General features: G+C 36.1%; 1 protein-coding gene across 9 annotated transcripts in view; it reads right to left on the bottom strand.

Moving 5' to 3' along the window:
* The window catches only part of ARHGAP42 (Rho GTPase activating protein 42), a 287,751-nt gene that overhangs the window by 262,850 nt on the left and 10,607 nt on the right, over window positions 1-14,294 (bottom strand). The gene's annotated exons all lie outside the window — the stretch shown is intronic.

Below are 14,294 nucleotides of genomic sequence, written 5' to 3'. Positions count from 1 at the left end.
TTCAAAACAAGTTGTCTCAAACAGTATAGTTAGAAAAAATTAACACAAAAACTCATTTTAAGTTTTTTGGGGTTTTTTGTTTGTTTTGCAGTCAGATTCTTCAAGATCAAGAATCTAGGTATGTTTTTATCTTTATAAATCTGAAATTTTCATCTTGGGCTATTTTTTCCCCATAAGAACAAAACTAGTTCTGTTGTTATTAAAAATTATTTTTCTTACGTAAACAATATTTTAAAATTAGAGAATGTGAGAAAAAAACAAAAATATATTCCCACCATCAGAACAGTCACTGTATGAATTAACTCCCAATTTTTTCCCAACATTATTAACAATACACAGAAACAATTTAAACGTGGAGTCCCTAAGACCAACCTAAATCCTCCATTCACGTTAGGTTTTAAGCAATATGATGTATTCAATTTTGTCAGATCACCTAGTTCCTAGGCACTCAGTGGAAAACTGAACTCAATTAGGAAGTGACTTGTATGGATTTCCCAGTTCATCCTACTACAGGGAAAGCAACCATGGTGTGACCTCTCTGGTATACCCCTGCACCAGCAGATATCCAATTTAGGAAAACCATGACGTACAGCCCATCATAACCACAGCATGGAGACCCCAAAAGAAACAGATGAGGAACAATGATCCATCCTGCTCCAAAGCAAACACGGTTCTAAGGCAATAAATGCTCTCTACAGGGCCAGGCCATCTGGGGCATAATGACTCTGCCAACAGCAGGAATCGCATCAACCAAATTCATTACAGGAGGCAAGGCTGGGAGTGACATGACAGTCTGGAAGAGCACTGGGATACAGAAATAATAAACAGTTTTACGGATACACCTCTCTGCCTCTCTTTCTCTTTTCAAGCACCTGTCTCTGTGAATATCAGAGACAGCTTCAGTTTCCTCCTTTGTCAGCTAACAGACTTCGGATGGACAGTACCCAAAAGGCAGGCAGAGCTGCCCGAGCCACCACCCTAAAGGCAGGCAGAGCTGCCCGAGCTTCCCTCTACTCCCAGCTTCACCATCTGTCATTCTAAGCGTATACACACACACACACACACACACACACACACACACACACAGACTGAATGAGGACAAAGGAGGACAGGAGAGAGGGAGGCTGACTTGTGAGTAAGGCTCCTGTGAACATATACCAGAACCCAAAAGCAAATGGCTGTTTGTGGTACAGATCTGACCTCCAGCCTGCTAAGGTGTGCTAAAGTTCTTCTGAATCCATCTGTTTGCTTGCCTAGACTATTTCTCCATGGAGACTGGTATGAAAAATCATCATGGCCAAAACTTGGCCAATGGCCAAGCTCAAAGTGAATACATCCTGCAGCCACATTCTTAACCTGCAATGAAATCCATACCTAATTTGAAACTATCACCGAATATTCTATTGTTTTCTGGTAATATTCAATATGGCCAGTATTTCACCAAAAAGAAAAGGACAATATCTAGTGGTAAAAAGAGAACTAGGTCAGGAAGCAAAAAATCTGAGTTCATTTAGCTGTGCCCTGACACTTTTAAAGATTTTTTAAATTTTATATAGCACCAGATACTTATCAGTTTTTCAATTGGTGCAAGTGTCTTTCAAATACTTTTCTAGTAATATCAGTTTTCTTTGGAAGATGTATAGTGCTTTCAGTCTATTAAGTAACCACTGTATTCAATAAGTGACTGTGACCACTTTCAAGCACTATTAATGACGGAGTTGACCAGGATCTGTTTTGAAGAGCTTCACAGGATCTATGGGATGTGCAACTTGCCAACAACTCTGAGTACAACCTCAAAATGTCTCTGTGGCTCTTCCTCAATGTGTCTGTCCACTTATGTCCCCAAAGAAAACTTAATCAGGCTTCACCACAACTTAACTCATTAAAATAGTGTATCTTTTCCTTTTTTTACACTTTTTGTAAAAACATTGTGATTTTTCTTTTACATTTTTGACCATGACTTATAGTAAGAACTACATTTTACAATCCAACATTATTTGCTCTTCCATGTGTACTAATAAAACAGAAAAAAAGTCCATTAAGCTGTATTTTCCTTTGAAACACTGAATGCATTGTGCTATTGTTTCTTCTATTTTTTCCTAATACAAGTATAACTCATGAAATTCTCGATCTTAAGAACCCTTGCAAATCACCACCCACAGTATGATAATCATTGGAATATATAATACTCTACATCAGTGAACTTGAGTGGCATGATAACATTCAAGGCAGTTCACAAGAAGAGTAAACACTAAATCCACATCAAGCTCAAATTATTTTTCCTTCTCTATATGTATGAAACAAAACCAAGAGTACTCCATGGTTTCTTTTTTTGACCCTGTCCTCTACATAATCCAGAATCATTCTCAAATGATAAATGTTTAATGATATTTGTTATTCAGAGATGTCTAAGCTGCTGAAATCCCTGAATAAATACTTAATTCAGTAGCTCTGCAGTCCTCAAGAGCTCATCCTGGGATGATACCCACTGTCTTTCTCTCTTTAATTATTTAATATTTTAATTTTGCTTCTGTCAACACATTCCCCAAATAACCTTGAGATGGCTTTAAAAAAAAAGAAAAGGTCAGGGGAGGAGGACTTTCTTATCTTTCCTGAAATTTCTCACAAGACTTATTTTACAAAAAAATTTTTTTAAAACATTGAAATAACGTCCTTTTTTGCTGCTCTATCTCCAAGAAAATAATATGTTTTGCTAAATTCTTATGTTTTTGGTGCATTTTTATGATGAAAATCAAGTTACTTTCTAGTGACTCCATCTTCACATTCTAGCTTCTTCATCTTCCCCCTAACAAAACATGCTTTAACCCTAAAAGACATAGAACCATAAGAATACAGTTCTATTTCATGTAATAGACCTGAGAGTAAGTAGGGAAAAAAACCTGATACTTCAGAAATCAACAATTATTAAGTCCACTAGCTGGAACACTTCTATTGGCTTATTTCTTGAGTAATGTACGCCATATCATCATCTTCATTAATAACCGAGACCATTTCTTTATCCCAGGAGCCACTAACTTTTGCCATTTACTTATTTGTAATTAAATTCTGGTGTTGTAATTATCTAAGCTTGCAAATATCCTTTGCAACAAACCACAAACAGGTCTTAACTAAAATACACATGCTGGTATGTGCCGCATTGCTGATCATGGCCCATACTCAACATATAATGATGCTACACCACCCACAGACCCAGCATAATTCAAAAGACAGAAACCACAGTAAATTAAAACACAGGACAGCTACAGAAACCTAGGAAGCTTACATCTAGTAGACGTACTCTGTTAATAGGTTAGCCTTTAAAGCCATTCACAGTACTCATTTCCCAGTTCCCTTCTCATTTCTTGTTAACTGATTCATTTAATAAAAGACATCAAGTTGTCGCCCCTATCACAGGGGAATTCATGTCTGCATCAACAGCTCTGCCCACGCTGTCCTGCACCACTAGATTCTCTTCCCATACTCATCCAGTCTGTGGACATTATCCTCCAAGACATGCCACCTGCACTTCCTCTAGTGACCTTTCTCCCATTTAAAACCATCCACTTTAGTTCTTTTCACATATTTGTATTCCATTTAGTTTGTAAGCTTTTTGAGAACACGAATCACTGCTTCCTGACACTGGTACGGAGGTTGTATTTTTCCTAGTAGATGTTAAGTAAATCCTACTGACATTTAGCTTTTGTTGTGTTGGTATTTTGCTGTTCCTTTCAATTATGGCTTTAATTTAAAAAAGAGAAGAAACCTTTAAAAATGGCCAGTAGTGGGCAGCCCGGGTGGCTCAGCAGTTTAGCGCCACCTTCAGCCCAGGACCTGATCCTGCAGGATCAAGTCCCGCATCGGGCTCCCGGCATGGAGCCTCTTCTCCCTATGCCTGTGTCTCTGCCTCTCTGTCTCTCATGAATAAATAAATAAAATCTAAAAAAAAAAAAAAAGAAAAAAGAAAGAAAGAAATACAATCTTAAAAAAAAAGGCCAGTAGTAGTGAAAATGGAAAAAGGGGTTAACTAATAAATCACAATAAACGTATACCTAGAGCCATAGGAAATACACTGCTCAATCTTGTTACCATCTTCAGATAAACATGTTCCAAAACAGTAAGCTATGTAGAACAGGAAATGGAATGGTGAGACAGAATACCCTCAAAGGCATATTATTACTTGCACATGTTTTCAGTCTTATCTCAGTCCCATACATTTAAGGACAGAAAGAGAAAAGTTAGTTCTCCTATTCTCCAATTGGAGACAAGAGTCAACAAGATTGCACAATTTGGGATCCAAAGTCAAAAGCTTTTGGCCTCTGCTATATATTTCAAATTAACCAGGAAAAATAATCTGAGAAGCCTAGCAAGGTGTCTTCTCTTCTTTGACAGATGTTTACTACCTCTTCTTCAGGCCCAAGAACCATCTCCAGACGTCTCAGAGGGGTGGCTGTTCCATCTACTAACCAAAATTCCTTTCACCCTGGTAGTGGAAGAAAATTAAAGGGTAACCTCTACTTTGGAAGTAGAGATTATTGGAAATGTGTGCTTCAAATGGCAGTAGATTATGTCAAATATCACACACATGCAACAACACATAATAATTTTTAAGTTTTATGTATAAGTGGACATAGAACCCAACTCATTGTTCATCATTTGAGATGTTTTTATAAAGCTTAGCACATTTAAGAATACAAAATGTCATTGATGAAAACCTTTCACACTATAGCATTTAAGAACTGACTTTACAGGTTTAATCTTTAAGCAAATCATTTCACTTGCTAGATCATTTAAAAGCTCTGCTAAAAAGATTCTGCCTATTAACATAAAAACGAGACTTCAGAAATGTTTGTATTACTCTGCCCATTAGGGTCACCTATGATTTAAATAACAGAAAACACAGAATACTGATACCATAGTACAAAACCCGATCTATTCAGAGGAGCCAGACAGAGCCCATTAGCCAAATTTCTTGTCATAAATTATCCTTTCTTCTTCATTAAAAAAAATAGATAAGATACTTGTGACATGACAATTTTGTTAGAAAGGATGACTAATAAATAAAATTCAAGCCATGTTAAAAATACAAACTCATGGGTTACCAAAATAAACAAAATGCAACAAATTTGCTCACATTTAAGTTTGGCATGGAAAGGCAATGAATACAGCAGACCACTTAGAGTAATACTTCCAAAGGAACATATTTTTGCAGATTCCCTAAAGTATAGCCAATAAACAGCTGACATTTTATTATACCTCTCAACTACATGCTTTACAATTTTCAAGTATTTTTTAGCAGAAATTAAAGAGAAATCATATTATCATTTTTTTGGACCTTTCACTTTAGAATGTTCCTACCTTGATCTAATAAAGGAATAGATTTCATTACCATAATAAATAAGGGTGGCAAAGATGGTGATCCTCAATTTAAAGTAGAGAAAACAGCCTCAAAGAAAGCTAAGGGCTCACTCAATGGTCAGGATCCATGCCCCAGGTTGGTTTAACTGATGCCCAGTCTCACCAGATAGTAATTCTCATTTCATGATTTTTGAGTCTCAAGCTTTCTCCTTTTAAGGCTCATTTACCTGCCACAATCAATATTTGTTACCTCAAAGACTGCAAGATCCTATTTTCATAAGATCCTATTTTCACAGGACATTCACTTTCATCTAATAGTTTACAAAACATTACAAGAGAAATCAAGCTCACCATAGGTTCTGTGCTAAAACCCTTACCAGAAACATGTTCTCAACATCCTTAAAACCTAAAACTGTTGTCCAGGAGAACCCTTATAGTTATTAATACTAGTTATATTTTAACAAAATGGCAGGTATAATTAATTTGTCCATGAAAACATTGTGTTTATCACAAGCAAACAAAACATGTATATTTTATGACAGCCTCAATATGTTATTTTTAAAAGAATGAAAAGAGAAATGTGTTCAAAGATAACTGGATAAAAGAGAGAGCAAATTAAATAGCCAGAAACTGGAAAATGGGATAGCAAGTCGGAAAAAGATATGAAGGCTATAAATTAAGAAAACCACTCTCAAATTATTTACAGAGAATTGTTATAATGGGTTTGAAGGAAGTATAGTTGAAAGAGTGGACTACAAAGAACACATTTATCTGAGTTTGTACCTCACCAACTCTCAGTAACTGGCTGGAATTTGAGAGCATATGGCCTCACACCATACTCTCCCTGCCCCCCAACACCCCAGGCTGGAAAATAGTGAGTACCTCTGGAATCACCGCTGTCAAAGCTCTGGGAGAGGGGCTAGTAGGACCCCTCTCCCACATCTCCCTCTGAGTTCTCATTAATTTCCTTTACTCCACTACAGGATTGGGGCTGGCGGGGGGGGGGGGGGGGGGTGTCTCTAATATCACCATATCACCACCCTACTGCATTTACACACAGTATTTCTTTTTGGTAGATTTTCCACAGGCACGTTTTTTCCTCATATAATGACAAAAGCATGTATACAATTCTGTCTCTTGCTTTTCTGTAATTTAAATTTCTATCATAAGACTTATGTTTAATTGACTAGATAAGTAGTCACTGTTAAAATCTACTAAACTAGTTATTTCTAATTATTTTCTATTATAAGTAAATTTTAATTATTTGCATAAGTCAGGACCTATTTCCAAACTGAACGCAGAACCACAACAAACTCACAGAGGTGCTGTTGGTTATTTAAACATTGAAATGCCTGCCATCGCTGTCAGGGGAAATGGGTTACAATGTGTTACTCAACTAATTAGGATTTACCCCTGACCTGCAGGGAAGTTTGTGTTGCTGAACAAACTCCACATGGTTATCGAAGGAATGAAAGGGCACAGATGCTGGATAGGAAACCATATTACCTGCTATGGAAAAAGTACCATGATTGGGCTTGCTGTATCAGTGGGTATGAACCCTTTAAGGTCAATTTATCACCAATTTGCAATTCTATCAGCAGCATAATGAAAGTAAGAGTCTTAGTACACCCTAATTAGCAAGAAGCGTTAAAAAAAAATCTTTTAGGTAAGTTAATAGATAAAAATAGATACCTTACTCTATATTCATTTATATTTCTCTGACTCCTGGTAGAGGTTAACAGCTGTATTTACCCTTGGCTATTCAACTGTCCTGTGTCTAGTGTTCACTTATTTAATGACGTCCTAACTGTCTTCTTCTCCCATTTATCTTACAAATACTAGCCCCTAGGTTATGAATATTCATCACCAATATATATCCATTGAGAAAAGGTTCTCACTGCACAATATGAACACCTACATTCAAGAGGAAGGATGAAGTGAAGGAACTGTGGAAGATGAAGAAAGAGTTGGAAAGTTGATGAAAAGAATGGTAAGAAAATATATATAGCTGCACAAACGCCCAGGGAGAAGCTTCAAGAAGCAAGGGTAACAGTCCAGTAAAAAGATGACCAAACTATCTTAAATTTTAGAGTATCTCAGGGTTAAATTTTCACAAAGTCAACACACCATGTATTTAACAGTTACCTGTCTATAAATGTGTGCCTGACAAGAGTACTAAACATAAAGAGAGAGACACGGACCACAGTTCAGGGGAACCGGGGATACGAGTGTGTGCTCACGTATAATTCAAGGGGGCTGGTGCAAGGGAGGCAACAGAACAACTGGTCAGAAAGAGCCCCCCCCCCCAAAATCCGAAGGGGCTAGTTTCTCCTCTCAGGCTAACTAAGTAAGTAATTCCCTTAAAAAATATTGGTTGGCTCAAAGGTTAAGCACCTGCCTTTGACTCAGGGCATGATCCCAGGGTCCTGGGATCCAGTCCCACACTGGGCTCCCTGCATGGAGCTTGCTTCTCCCTCTGCCTGTGTCTCTCTTCTCTCTCTGTGTGTTTCATGAATAAATAAAATCTTTTTAAAAAATTAAAAATACAATGTTTATAAAATATGAAGAGATTGTAATGCCAAAGGACTATTAATTGGGACCTGAAAAAAAAAAAAAAAAAAACATGGAAGAACTAATAAACTGTCCTCGCTAAGAAAAAGAAGCAATCTAAAATGCACAAGCCTGAAGATGTTTCAAAAATAGTTGTTTCGACCTCCCATTAAATTCCAGCAGATGCAGCAGCTGTCAAAGTATGTTTAGATTCACCAAACTCCATGTCACACCATATATGCTACAGGCTTCATTTCAGAATAACAGATGAATGTAGATTTTAGGCAGGGAAATTTCTTTAAAAGATGAGTCTTATTAGATCACATAGTTGGTACATGATCCAATTTCCTTTTGGTGAACTTTAGTAAAGTGCAGATGTTTCTTTACTAAAAATGGAACCCACTCTGGCTTTACTTACATTTCACATGTAGACTACCTTAAATTACTTACACATAAGTATCACCTTCAATCAGAGCATTTTTAGTCATAAATATGGTAATAGTAAAAAAATTAAACAAGAAAAATATTTGAAAGACTGGTATACATTTACATATAAATAGTATATGTATTATGATTGTGTTTATATTTTTAAGTGTATTCATGTAGAAATGAAAGGTCAAATAAAAATAAAATCAAGTTTATCATCATGAAAGGCATAGAGAATATTTCCAATTTTTAATATTTTTAATATTGGGTTCCTTCACATTTTTTAAATCTGTTAAAAAATACACTGTGATCTTAATAGCAACCATTTGCTAATTTGTACGCACCAGGTAAAATGCTATGTACAGCTTACAAGAAGGGTGAAACCCTCATGAAAAGTAGGTATTATTATTATTATTATTATTATTATTATTATCCCCACTGTAAAAATGAGGAAACCGGAGTTAAAGAAAGATAGTGACTAACTGGGGCCACTTAGAGAGAGGAAGAGAGAGAGAGAGAGTGTGTGTGTGCGTGTGTGTGTGTGTGTGCCTGAGGTGCAGTGGGCGATCCTGAAATGTTTCCTGAATAGATCTCAATCAGTGAAGAACGGATATTCACACTCCCATATGAGATCCCTATGCTGTGTTGACTGCTCTAATGGAGATATGCACAAGTTAACCTGGGTAACAGAGAAAGGTTATCTGAGAAAATAAAAGGTCCACATGGGGGACACCTGGGTGGCTCAGTGGTTGAGCATCTGCCTTTGGCTCAGGGCATGACCCTGGAGTCCCAGGATCAAGTCCCATGTCGGGCTCCCTGCATGGAGCCTGCTTCTCCCTCTGCCTGTGTCTCTGCCTCTCTATCTCTCATGTATAAATAAATAAAATCTTTTTAAAAAATAATTAAAAAATAAAAGGTTCACATGGTACGTATTGTCTTAGCACCAAGCAGTAACAACACACACACCACACAGTATCAGCAGCATGCCCTCAATAAAAGCAAACTCAGAAGAGCTAGACCTCTGTTCTGTACTTCCAAGGCCTACTAACAGTATCTGACATATATCAAGTGCTATTAATATGCTGAGTGAATACGTAAGTCAATGTTCCATTCTTCTTCCTTCTTCACATCTCTCCTGGCCCATCACACTGCATACCTTGCATTTTCTCCTGATTTTCTCCTCTCCACTTATCTTGCTACTCTTTGCACATATGTAAAAAACTGCTTTTGCCCTAGATTTACATTATGAGATTTTTAAATACTTATCCATGTATAAGAAAATTAAAAGAACACGAAAACATTTCCTTCTTAAATATCCACCAAGTGATTCTATTTTCCCCAACAAATATAAAGGCCATATCTGAATTTGCTATGGGAAATTATAACTTTGCTTTAAATATCCATTTCACTTTCAAACTGCTATTATAAGGAATGTAATTCAAATGCCTATAAACCTACTAAGTTTCTATTTATTAAGGTGAGTTCCAACACAGAGTTATCTTATGACTCAACAATTCCATGCCTAGGGATATATCCAGGAGAATGAAAACATATGTCCACAGAAGACAGGCACATGAATGTTTGTAGCTTATTCATAATAACAATAATAATAATATGGAAATACCAAAATGTCCTTCCACAAACAAACAGATAAACAAAAGGTGTGGTATATCCATACAATTGAATATTTGGCAATAAAAAGGAATAAAATGCCAATACATACTAAAACATGGATGAACCTCAGAAACATGCTAAGTGAAATAAGTCACTCACAAAAGGCCACAGATTGCGTCATTCTATTTACACAAAAAAGGTTCAGAAAGGGCAAATCTATAGAAGCAGAAAGTGTATTAATAATAGTGGCCAGGAACTAAGGAAGAAAGAGAATGGGGTATGAGATTTCTTTTAAGACTAATTTTAGAATAGTTTCACTATTCTAAATTTAGTGATTCCAAACACATAAAGGATTCATATAACTTAATAGCCGAAAACAAACTATCTGATTAAAAAATGGGCAAGGGACCTGAACAGACATTTTTCCAAAGAAGACATACAGATGGCCAACAGACATTTAAAAGCTGCTCAACATCTTATCATCAGGGAAATGCAAATCAAAACCATGATGAGGTATATCACCTCACATCTATTAAAATGGCTGTCATCAAAAAGACAAGAGATAAGTATCAGCAAAGATATGGAGGAAATGGAACCCTTCTTCACTGTTGGTAGGAATATAAATTAGTTCAGCCACTATGGAAAACAGTATGGAGGTTCCTCAAAAAATTAAAAATAGAACTACTCTATGATCCAGCAATCCCATCTCTGGATATATATCCAAAGAAAATAAAGATAGAATATTGAAGAGATATCTGTACTAGCATATCCATTCATAATAGCCAAGATATGGAAACAAGCTAAGCGTCCACCAAAAAATGAATGAATAAAAAAGATGTAGTGTATATATATATATATATATATATATATATATATATATATGTATATATACAATGGAATATTATTCAGCTATGAGAAAGAAGGAAATTTTGTCAGTTAGTACAACATGGATGGACTGTGAGGGCATTATGCTAAGAATAAGCCAGAGAGAGAGAGAGAGATAAATACTATATGGTATCACTTGTATGTAGAATCAAAAAAAATAAAAAGCAAAGCATAGAAAGAGAAGATTAGTAGCTTCCAGGGTCTGGGAGTAGGAAAAACAGGGAGAGGTTGGTAAGGATAACAAACTTCCAGCTATAAGATGAATTAGGCAAAAGGATCTCACTCAAAACAGTGACTACAGTCAATAATACTGTATCGTATGGTTGAACTTTGCTAAGAGAGTTGAACTCAAATGTTCTCACCAAAAAATGATAAATATGTGATAAGTATGTGAGGCGATGGGGATCCCTGGGTGGCGCAGAGGTTTGGCGCCTGCCTTTGGCCCAGGGCGCGATCCTGGAGACCCGGGATCGAATCCCACGTCGGGCTCCCGGTGCATGGAGCTTGCTTCTCCCTCTGCCTGTGTCTCTGCCTCTCTCTCTCTCTCTCTCTCTCTATCATAAAAAAAAATAAAAAAATAAAATAAAGTATGTGAGGCGATGGATTGATGGGTTCACTAGCTGGCTGGAATCCATTCTCGATGTATACAGATATGAAATCACTATGACACATTTTTTAGTATCTCACAATTTCACTTGTCAAGTATATCCAATACAGTAGAAAAAAAAATGTTTTAACATAATTAGTGACGGTGGTTACACAACTCAGCACATGAAAAAAACACTGAATTAAACTTTTAAAAGGATGAACTTTATGGCAATAAACTATACCTCAAAAATGAATAATTATATATAATAAATATTATATAACAAATGTATAATATACCTCAATAATTAAAGGCTTTTTTTTAAAAAGTCATTCCTACACAATTAAAATCAACACTTTGAAATGGCACCACAAAGTAACATATGCAATAATTTGTTACAAATAGAAACAACATAAGTCATTCGTACATTTGCAGTTTTTTAGCAATGTGCTGTATTTGAGATATTACATATTATTGTCACTACTTTAGAGAAACTTCATTCTTTAATACAAACATCAACTCCTTGAATAAACCTGTTCTAGTCAATCTCATTCTGGTAATCTACATAACATGCAAAGGCTTTTTCCCTAAAATACTTGTCTTCACATACAAAGTTTCAGAATTGGTTCCAATATTAAGTAGTTAGTGACAACTTTTGGATTTATACATTTCCAAACATTAGTTTGACACAACTTCCTAAAAGTCTGGTCACTTAATGGACTGAGGAAAAATGTATCATGTGTCCAGCTCCAGAATCCCAAAGATTTGATAGCAACTCTTATGAAGCTAACTTTCTAGGGAGAAAAACAGGCAAATAATTACAATAAAAAGTGTTGAACGTCATGTTTTTTTTACAAAATTGGAAAATCTCAGATATGGAAACATCCCTAAAAAGCTAACTAAGCTATTCCACAGAAACAATGGCTCACTCTCTCTGCAAGCCATATTCAAGATAACAAGCAATGATACACTGTCTAGAGGTCTTGTACCAGCATTAAATACTGGTGCATTTGTCCAATTAATGTAAAGATTTTGCTTAGAAAAGCCACCTCACATCCTTTTTTTGAATAAGATGTGGTGATGGTTGTTGTTTATAACAATGGTTTAATTTCACTACCTCGTCTCAACATTAGCAAGGAATAAGATAGATGAGAAAATTAACATTTAATACCAAGTACCACATACTATGCTAGACACTTTGTACATTATCTTATTTAATCCTGAAAATGCATATGAAATAAGTATTACTCCCATATTACAGACAAGGAAAACCACAAAAGAAGCCAAGTAACTTGCTTACATCCATATAGCTAATAAGTGTCCGAACTAGGATTGAAAAGCATTGCTCAGATTCTAAAGCCCAGTATCTCTACTATACGAGATTGACTGCTGTTACTGTTACATCTTCAATGAATCTACTTAACATTAAAATATTCTAATATTAAAGATTAAACATTATTAGCACTGTACATGCATGAATGATGACACTAAGCTAAACTCAAGAAAAACCCCCTCTCTGTTTCTTTTAGCCAGATTTAATGTTCAGATTATTTGCATAAATTGCTATCAGCTTGAGTTAACATACATTCTGACAGAAGTGCAGAACACAGTCTCAGAAAAGAAAATAGTAAGTCTAGATGCAATCTTAGGACTTAAAGAAGGAAGAGTATCTTGCAACCAATACCCTGGTTCTAAATCCTTGTTTCTTATTTCAGCCCCTCTCATCAGTGGGTGTCACAAAATATCACACTCTACCAGCTGTGAATATTCATAGAGCTCTAATTTCCATCAGAGCTGTCTGAGGAATCAAGGAAATAACGGGAGGAAAAGGACATGCACCCAACAGAGTTTAATTAAACCTGGCAAACCTAAAGGATGCTATTCTCACTCACTAGCTGCTAGTCCTTGTTCAGGATTATTAAGAATCTATATTTTCTTTAACCCCTGAGGTTGTTTTTTTCCAGCCCTTGCTGCACTTTGCAAGCTGTCCCAAAGTCTAGACTTCCTATTCCTTGCTCCCTACTTCCCCCAGCTTCAGGGCAGAGCTCCCCTTAAAGTCATAGATCCAGTAAGAAACATCTTTTTTGGCTGTTCTTTTAAATGATGTGTTTTGTCCTTGTGGCACCATCCAAATATCCTCTCCTGGTGACTCTGACACCAGTTGAATAATACCACCTTTCCTTAATCAACTAGCTAACAGGCTCAATTCAATTTTCTCACTGGGCCAATTGAATCTTCCTCTTCAATTCTTAATGAAATAAGTCTTTCCCATAATTCCCTGCTCCACGACCCTCCAGCAATGCCCTACCAATCTCATCATTTTCTTTCCTCACCAATAATCACTAGGATGATCTTATCTCAAACATAATTACAATTATAAAACATCTTTGCAGCATAAGAAACACCTAGGAAAATGTTTTTCTAAGCCACTACCTGTCTTCCATACAGAAACCAATGTGGGAAAAAAAAAATCTGTCATATGAATCAGCCTGTTTTATTTTGTGAAATCGCCTAGCTATCTATTTCTGAGAAGTGCAAATTGTGACCATCATTTAAATAACTTCTATAGACCACTGACCTAAGCCATCATAAATAAAGCACCAGTAGAAACCTCCATGAAGTCTCAACATCTGTACTGCCTGTTCGTAACCCCTGAATGCCAACCTAACACTTTCTTGGTTGCCAGATCATAGTAAATATTTGTTTAAAAGAAAAAAGCTAAGCCAAAACCATGCCACATCTTATAATTTTCTACCAAATAGATTTCATTGGTGAGACAAACAAGTTCATGCTTTAACATTCAATTAAAGCATTTCTACTTTAAAAATCTCATTCCTACAGAATATGATAGTAATGTTGACAAGAACATATCAAATGT

The sequence above is a fragment of the Canis lupus genome, chromosome 23, assembly GCF_048164855.1.
Source record: "Canis lupus baileyi chromosome 23, mCanLup2.hap1, whole genome shotgun sequence".
In the NCBI taxonomy this organism is placed as follows: Eukaryota; Metazoa; Chordata; class Mammalia; order Carnivora; family Canidae; genus Canis; species Canis lupus.
The sequence above is the reverse complement of the archived record's forward strand: the minus strand, read 5'-3'. Positions and strand labels throughout refer to the sequence as shown.